General features: G+C 48.6%; 1 pseudogene; it reads left to right on the top strand.

Annotated features, from left to right (window-relative positions):
• Nucleotides 1-317: 317 nt before the first annotated feature.
• On the top strand, nucleotides 318-1,036 carry LOC144576782 (large ribosomal subunit protein uL5 pseudogene; annotated as a pseudogene).
• Nucleotides 1,037-8,661: the final 7,625 nt, after the last annotated feature.

Genomic DNA, 8,661 nt, shown 5'->3' with positions numbered 1-8,661 from the left:
TACAGGCTTGAGCCACCACGTCCGGCAGAGTTATAAGCTATTTCCAGTTTTGGAACCTGAGCTCAAGTGATCCTCCAGCCCTGGCCTTCCAATGTGCTGGGATTACAGGTATGAGCCATCTCACCCGGCCAACGTGTTTTTAACAGAATTGGTGCTGCATGTATAATGAAAAAGGAATACTGGCTGGGCACAGTGGCTCACGCCTGTAATCCCAGCACTTTGGGAGGCTGAGGCGAATAGATCACCTGAGGTCAGGAGTTTGAGACCAACCTGGCCATTACAGTGAAATCCTGTCTCTACTAAAAATACAAAAAAATGCTCTTCCCGTTCTTCATCATGGCACAGGATCAAGGTGAAAAGGAGAACCCTATGTGGAATTTGGCATCCACAAGCTCTGTCTCAACATCTGTGTTGGGGAGAGTAGAGACAGACTGACCTGAGCAGCCAACGTGTTGGAGCAGCTCACAAGGCAGACTCCTGTGTTTTCCAAAGCTAGATACACTGTCAGATCCTCTGGCATCTGGAAAAATGAAAAGATTGCTGTCCACTGCACAGTTCGAGGGACCAAGGAAGAAGAAATTTTTTTTTTTTTTTTTGGCAGAAGAAATCTTGGAGAAGGGGCCAAAAGTGCAGGAGTATGAGTTAAGGTAAAATAACTTCTCCGATACTGGAAACTTTGGTTTTGGGATCCAGGAACACATCGATCTGGGTATCAAATATGACCCAAGCATTGGTATCTACGGCCTGGACTTCTGTGTAGTGTTGGGTAGGTTTCAGCATCACAGACAAAAAGCACAGGACAGGCTGCACTGGGGCCAAACATAGAATCAGCAAAGAGAAGGCCATGCCTTGTTCCAGCAGAAGCGTGATGGGATCATTCTCCCTGGAAAATAAATTCCCATTTCTGTCCAAAAGGCCAATAAAAAGTTTTCAGTGAAATGTAAAAAAAATAATAATAATAAAATAATTAGCTGGGCAAGGTGGCAGGTGCCTGTAATTCCAGCTACTCCAGAGGCTGAGGCAGGAGAATTGCTTGTATCCAGAAGGCGGAGGTTGCAGTCAGCTGAGATAGCACCATTGCACTCCAGCCTGGGCAAGAAGAGCAAAACTCTGTCTCAAAAAAAAAAAAACTGTCCAAGCGTGGTGGCTCATGCCTGTAATCCCAGCACTTTGGGAGGCCAAAATGGATCACCTGAGGTCGGGAGTTCGAGACCAGCCTGACCAACTTGAAAAAACCCCATCTCTATAAAATTAGCCAGGTGTGGTGGCACATGCCTCCCAATTAGCCAAAAGCTACTTGGGAGGCTGAGGCAGGAGAATCACTTGAACCTGGGAGGCAGAGGTTGTGGTGAGCTGAGATCACGCCACTGCACTCTAGCCTGGGCAACAAGAGCAAAAAACTCTGTCTCAAAAAAAAAAAAAAAAAAAAAAAAAAAGGCTGGGTGCAGTGGCTCACACCTGTAATTCCAGGCTTTTGGAAATCCGAGACAGATTAATTGCTTGAGCTCAGGAGTTCAAGACCAGCCTGGGCCAAATGGTGAAACCCAATCTCTACAAAAAAGTAACTGGCCATGGTGGCATGTAGCCATGGTGGTACAGTACCTGTAATCCCAGCTACTAGGGAGTCTGAGCTGGGAGATCCCTTGAGTGCAAGATGTTGAGGCATGATGGTACCGCTGCAGTCCAGCCTGGGCAACAGAATGAGACTCTGTCTCAAAAAAAAAAGGCTGGGCACGGTGGTTCACGCCTATAATCCCAGCACTTTGGGAGGCTGAGGCGGGTGGATCACGAGGTCAAGAGATCAAGACCATCTTGGTCAACATGGTGAAACCCCATCTCTACTAAAAATACAAAAATTAGCTGGGCACGATCGTGCGTGCCTGTAGTCCCAGCTACTCGGGAGGCTGAGGCAGGAGAAATCCTTGAACCCAGGAGGCGGAGGTTGCGGTGAGCCGAGATCGCGCCATTGCACTCCAGTCTAGGTAACAACAGCGAAACTCCGTCTCAAAACAAAGGACAAAGAAAAGAAAACCTGTAATACATATGAACAAAACTCTATTGGGCTAGAGAAAAGGGAACAAATACATCTATTTGCAGGTTAAAAGGAGCTTAAGCCTCCTTTCATTCTAGCACATCCCACTCCACTGTCCTGGCAGCAGCAGGTGTGGCAATTGGAGGGGCTGCTTGGCCCCAAAAATGTCCCCAGCCAGCCTATGTCTTTGTCACCCCATGGAGCTAACACCTACTTTTCTTCCTTTCTCTCCTTCCCTAGTCCATCCCTGCAGTAGGTCAGACAGTTCCCTTTGGGGTGCAGGAAAGAAAGCAGAAGGGGTTTGAGGTTCCTACACTGAAGCATAAGAGGAAGGAGTGGGGCCTGCATTGACCATAAAGGACATGAGGGCCACGTTGTTCCACTGTAATGTCATGGAGGGGATGGCCATTGTTTGGGCCAGCCTGGGGCTTCCCCTCTAGTTTCCTATTTATAGTTACTAGAATTAAACATATATATATATGTTTTTTTGAGACAGAGTTTTGCTCATTACCCAGGCTGGAGTGCAATGGCGCGATCTCGGCTCACCGCAACCTCTGCCTCCTGGGTTCAGGCAATTCTCCTGCCTCAGCCTCCTGAGTAGCTGGGATTACAGGCACGCGCCACTATGCCCAGCTAATTTTTTGTATTTTTAGTAGAGACGGGGTTTCACCATGTTGACCAGGATGGTCTCGATCTCTTGACCTCGTGATCCACCAGCCTCAGCCTCCCAAAGTGCTGGGATTACAGGCTTGAGCCACTGCGCCCGGCGTTATATATATATATTTTTCTAGAATAAATAAATAAATAATCCACTGGCAGAAATCAGAGAGGTTTAATCTGGATCATTAAGAATGAATTGGCCTAGTGCAGTGCCTCACACCTGTAATCCCAGCACTTTGGGAGGCCAAGGCAGGCAGATCACCCAAGGTCAGGAGTTTAAGACCATCCTGGCCAACATGGCAAAACCCCATCTCTGCTAAACATACAGAAATTATCCAGGTGTGATGGCAGGTGCCCGTAATCCCCACTACTCAGGAGGCTGAGGCAGGAGAATCACTTGAACCCAGGAGGCAGAGGTTGCAGTCAGCCAAGATCATGCCCCTGCACTCCAGCCTGGGGGATAGAGCCAGACTCTGCCTCAAAAAAAATTAGTTTGGCATGGGGGCGGGTGGCTGTAATCCCAGCTACTTGGAAGGCTGAGGCAGGGAGAATTGCTGGAACCTGGGAAGTGGAGGTTGCAGTGAGTTGAGACTTCACCATTGCATTCCATCCTGGGGGAGAAGAGCAAAACTCTGTCTCCAAAAACAAAATAAAACAAGGGTCGGGCACGGTGGCTCACACCTGTCATCCCAACACTTCGGGAGGCCGAGGTGGGCAGATCACCTGAGATGGGGAGTTTGAGAACAGACTGACTGACATGGAGAAACCCTCTCTCTACTGAAAATACAAAAATGTAGCTGGGCATCATGGCGCATGCCTGTAATTCCAGCCACTTGGAAGTCTGAGGCAGAAGAATCGCTTGAACCTGGGAGTGTAAGCCGAGATCATGCCACTGCACTCCAAAACAACAAAAAGCAAAACTCCATCTCAAAAAAACAAAACAAAAAATCAGGAATTGGCCGGGCACGGTGGCTCACACCTATAATCCTAGCACTTTGGGAGGCTGCTGAGGTGGGTGGATCACCTGAGGTCAGAGTTCAAGACCAGCCTGGCCATCATGGTGAAACCCCATCTTTATTTTTATTTATTTATTTATTTATTTTTGAGACAGAGTTTCGCTCTTGTTACCCAGACTGGAGTGCAATGGCACGATCTCGGCTCACCACAACCTCTGCCTTCTGGGTTCATGCAATTCTCCTGCCTCAGCCTCCCGAGTAGCTGGGATTACAGGCACGCACCATCATGCCCAGCTAATTTATGTATTTTTAGTAGAGACGAGGTTTCACCATGTTGACCAGGATGGTCTCGATCTCTTGACCTCGTGATCCACCCCCTCGGCCTCCCAAAGTGCTGGGATTATAGGCATGAGCCACAGTGCCCAGCCGAAACCCCATCTTTAAAAAAAAGAAAAAAATCAGGAATTATGAATATCCTGCTGCTTTATGCCCAGTATTCATCTGTAGGGCACACCAGCTTCCCAACACAAATAGCATGGGCAGAGGGCACTTTAATTATGGCTACCACTGATTGAATCCTTTCAGCAGGTTCCAGACACTTTCTTCTTCTTCCTCCTCCTCCTCCTCCTTTTCTTTCTCTCTCTCTCTCTTTCTTTCTTTTTAGAAAGAGTCCCGCTCTGTCACCCAGGGGCTGGAGTGCAGTGGCACAATCTTGGCTTACTGCAAACTTTGCCTCTCGGTTTCAAGCAATTCTCCTTCCTCAGCCTCCTGAGTAGCTGGGATTACAGGCATCTGACACCAGGCCTGGATAATTTTTTTATTTTTAGTAGAGACAGGGTTTCCTCATGTTGGCCACGGTGGTCTTAAACTCCTGATCTCAGGTGACCTGCCCGCCTCAGCCTCCCAGAGTGCTGGGATTACAGGTGTGAGCCACAACAGCCTCCACACACATTTAATCTTCGCAGTGACCAGATGCGGTAAGTATTGTTAGGATCCCATTTTATTTGTACGAAGTGGTCACCGGCCTGGCCCAGGTAAACCTGAGTCAAAGGAGACAATGGTCCCAGCTGGTGGGAAGACCCAGACCATAACCGAAGGGGAATGCATGTGTGATGCCAAGTGGAGAAGGCTGTCATGGCCGAGGGAACCAGGGCTGCAGTGGAGAATAACAAGGCAGGCCTCTTTTCTTTTTTTTTTTGAGTCTTGCTCTGTCACCCTGGCTGGAGTGCAATGACACAATCTCAGCTCATTGCAACCTCCACCTCCCATGTTTAAGCGATTCTTTCACCCCAGCCTCCTGAGTAGCTGGGATTACAGGCAACCTCAATCATGCCTACTTAATTTCTGTATTTGGTTTTTTAATTTTATTTATTTATTTGAAACGGAGTCTCACTCTATTGCTCAGGCTGCAGTGCAATGGCCCGATCTCGGCTCACTGCAACCTCCGCCTCCTGGGTTCAAGTGATTCTCCTGCCTCAGCCTTGTGAGTAGCTGAGACTACAATCAAGTGCAACCACGACTGACTAATTCTTTTTTTATTTTTTGAGACAGAGTTTTGCTTTTGTTGCCCAGGCTGGAGTGCAATGACGCTATCTGGGCTCACTGCAACCTCCGCCTCCTGGGTCTAAGGGATTCTCCTGCCTGAGCCTCCCGAGTACCTGGGACTACAGGCGCTCAACACCATGCCCGAATAATTTTTGGTATTTATTTATTTATGAGACAGAGTTTCGCTCTTGTCACTGAGGCTGGAGTGCAATGGTGCCATCTTGGCTCACTAGAACCTCCACCTCCCAGGTTCAAGTGATTCTCTTGCCTCAGGCTCCTGAGTAGCTGGGATTACAGGTACCCACCACCACACCTGGCTAATTTTTGTTATTTTGTAGAGATGAGGTTTCACCATGTTGATCAGGCTGGTCTTTTTTTTTTTTCTTTTTTCTTCTAGTCAGGCTGGTCTTGAACTCCTGACCTCAGGTGATCTGCCTGCCTCAGCCTCCCAAAGTAATGAGATTATAGGTGTGAGCCCCACTGTGCCCAGCTGATATATATATATATATTTTTTTTGAGATCAAGTCTCACTCTGTTACCCAGCAGGCTGGAGTGCAGTGGGGTAGTGATTCTCCTGCCTTGTCCTCTGGAGTCGTTGGGATTATAGGCATGTGCCACCATGCCTTGCCTGGACAATTTTTGTATTTTTAGTAGAGATGAGGTTTTACCATATTCCTTAGGCTGGTCTCAAACTCCTGACCACAGGAGATCCACCTGCCTTGATCTCCCAAATTGCTGGGATTACGGGTGTTAACCACCACACCTGGCCCAACAAATTCATTATTAAAACAGCTTTGTCAGGCCAGGTGAGGTGGTCCACACCTATAATCCCAGTATTTTGGGAGGCCAAGGTTGATGGATCACCTGAGGTCAGGAGTTTGAGACCAGCCCGACCAACATGGTGAAAACCTGTCTCTACTAAAAATATAACAATCAGACAGGTGTGGTGGTTTGTGCCTGTAATCCCACATACTCTGTAGGCTGAGGCAGGAGAATCATTTGAACCTGGGAGGCGGCAGTTGCAGTGAGCCAAGATCACGCCACTGTACTCTAGTCTGGGTGACAGAGTGAGACTGTTTAGAAAATAATAATAATAATGAGTTTGGAGGTTTTTTTTGGACAGGGTCTCACTCTGTCACCCATGCTGGAAGTCAGTGGCGCCATCATGGCTCACTGCACTTGACCTCACAGGCCCAAGTGATCCTCCCACCTAAGCCTCCAGAGTAACTGGGCCACAGGTGCATGCCACTACACCTGGATAATTTTTTTAACTGATTTTGTCTTAGAGATGAGGTGTCCCTATGTTTCCCAGGCTGATCTTGAACTCCTGGGTGTGAGCTACCACACCTGACCTTCATGAGTTTTTAAAAAAGTCCCTTTATTGGCTGTGAGGTGGCTCATGCCTGTAATCCTAGCACTTGGGGAGGCGGAGGCAGGCAGATCATTAGGTCAGGTGATCGAGACGATCCTGGCTAACAGGGTGAAAACCCGTCTCTACTAAAAATACAAAAAATTATCTGGACGTGGTGGCGTGAGCCTGTAGTCTCAGCTACTCAGGAGGCTGAGGCAGGAGAATTGCTTGAACTTGGAAGGTGGAGGTTGCAGTGAGCCAAGATTGACCTTTGAGGCCGGGCCTATCTAGGTGACAGTAAACGCAGGCCTGAGGGATGGGTTTGAAACAGGTGGAGGCAGAGGCCATGGGGTGGGGAGAGAGTGAGAGGGAATCTCAGGCCCTGAAGGAATTGAATTGTGTTTTCAAATATCATCTGTTTTGGCCTGGGGAGTGGTTTAGCCTGTATTCCCAGCACTCTGGGAGGCAGAAGTGAGTGGTTCACTTTAAACCAGAAGTTGGAGACCAGCCTGGGCAACATGGGGAGACCTCGTCTCTATAAGAACACAAATATTAATTGGGCATGATAGTGCATGCCTGTCATCCCAGCTGCTTGGAGGCCGAGGTGGGAGAATGGCCTGAGCTTGAGTAGGTTGAGGCTGCAGTGAGTCCTGATTACACCACTACTCCAGCCTGGGTGACAGAGCCAGACCCTGCCTCAATAAAGACAAAAAAATTTAGGCTGAGTGAGGTGGCTCACCTGAGGTCAGGAGTTTGAAAGCAGCATGGCCAACACGGTGAAACCCCGTCTCTACTAAAAATACAAAAAGTTGGCAGGGCATGGTGGTGGGCACCTGTAATCCCAGCAACTGGAGAGGCTTGGCCAGGAGAATCACTTGAATCTGGGAGGCAGAGATTGCTGTGAGTGGAGATGGCACCACTGCACTCCAGCCTGGGCGACAAAACGAGGCTCTGTCTCAAAAACACAAACAGGCTGGGCTTGGTGGCTCAGGCCTGTAATCCCAGCACTTTGGGAGGTGGAGTCGGGCAGATTATTTGAGGTCAGGAGTTTGCGACCAGCTTGGCCAACATGGTGAAAGCCCGCCTCTATTAAAAATGCAAAAATTAGGGCCGGGCGAGGTGTCTCACGCCTGTAATCCCAGCACTTTGGGAGGCCGAGGCGGGTGGATCACGAGGTCAAGAGATCGAGACCATCCTGGTCAACATGGTGAAACCCTGTCTCTACTAAAAAATACAAAAAATTAGCTGGGCATGGTGGTGTGTGCCTATAGTCCCAGCTACTCAGGAGGCTGAAGGAGGAGAATTGCCTGAACCCAGGAGGCGGAGGTTGCGGTGAGCCGAGATCTTGCCATTGCACTCCAGTCTGGGTAACAAGAGTGAAACTCCGTCTCAAAAAAAAAAAAAAAAAAAAAAGCAAAAATTAGCCTGGCGTGGTGGCATATGCCCATAATCTCAGCTACTTGGGAGGCGAAGGCACAAGAATCGTTTGAACCTGGGAGGAAAAAGGTTGCTGTGAACTGAGATAGCACCACTGAACTCCTGCCTGGGCCAAGAGTAAGACTGTCTCAAAAAAAAAAATTTAGCATCTATCCTTCCACACCATTTTTTAGAATGTTTTTTTTTTTTTTTTGAGACAGAGTTTCACTCTTGTTACCCAGACTGGAGTGCAATGGCGAGATCTCGGCTCACCGCAACCTCCACCTCCTGGGTTCAGGCAATTCTCCTCCTTCAGCCTCCTGAGTAGCTGGGACTATAGGCACACGCCACCATGCCTAGCTAATTTTTTGTATTTTAAGTAGAGACAGGGTTTCACCATGTTGACCAGGATGGTCTCGATCTCTTGACCTCGTGATCCACCGGCCTCGGCCTCCCAAAGTGCTAGGATTACAGGTGTGAGCCACCACGCCCGGCTAGAATGTTTTTTATTTTAATTATTTTGTTGTTATTATTATTTTGAAACAGGGTCTCACTTTCTTGTCCAGGCTGGAGCGCAGTGGCTCAATCAGGGCTCTCTGCAGCCTCAATTTACCTGTCTCCAGCGATCTTCTCACCTTGGCCTCCTGAGTAGCTCCTTCTCACCTTGGCCTCCCAAAGTGCTGGGATTACGGGTGTGTGCC

Source organism: Callithrix jacchus, chromosome 1, assembly GCF_049354715.1.
Source record: "Callithrix jacchus isolate 240 chromosome 1, calJac240_pri, whole genome shotgun sequence".
In the NCBI taxonomy this organism is placed as follows: Eukaryota; Metazoa; Chordata; class Mammalia; order Primates; family Cebidae; genus Callithrix; species Callithrix jacchus.
Note: the sequence above shows the minus strand (reverse complement) of the source record. Positions and strands in the feature narration are given on the sequence as shown.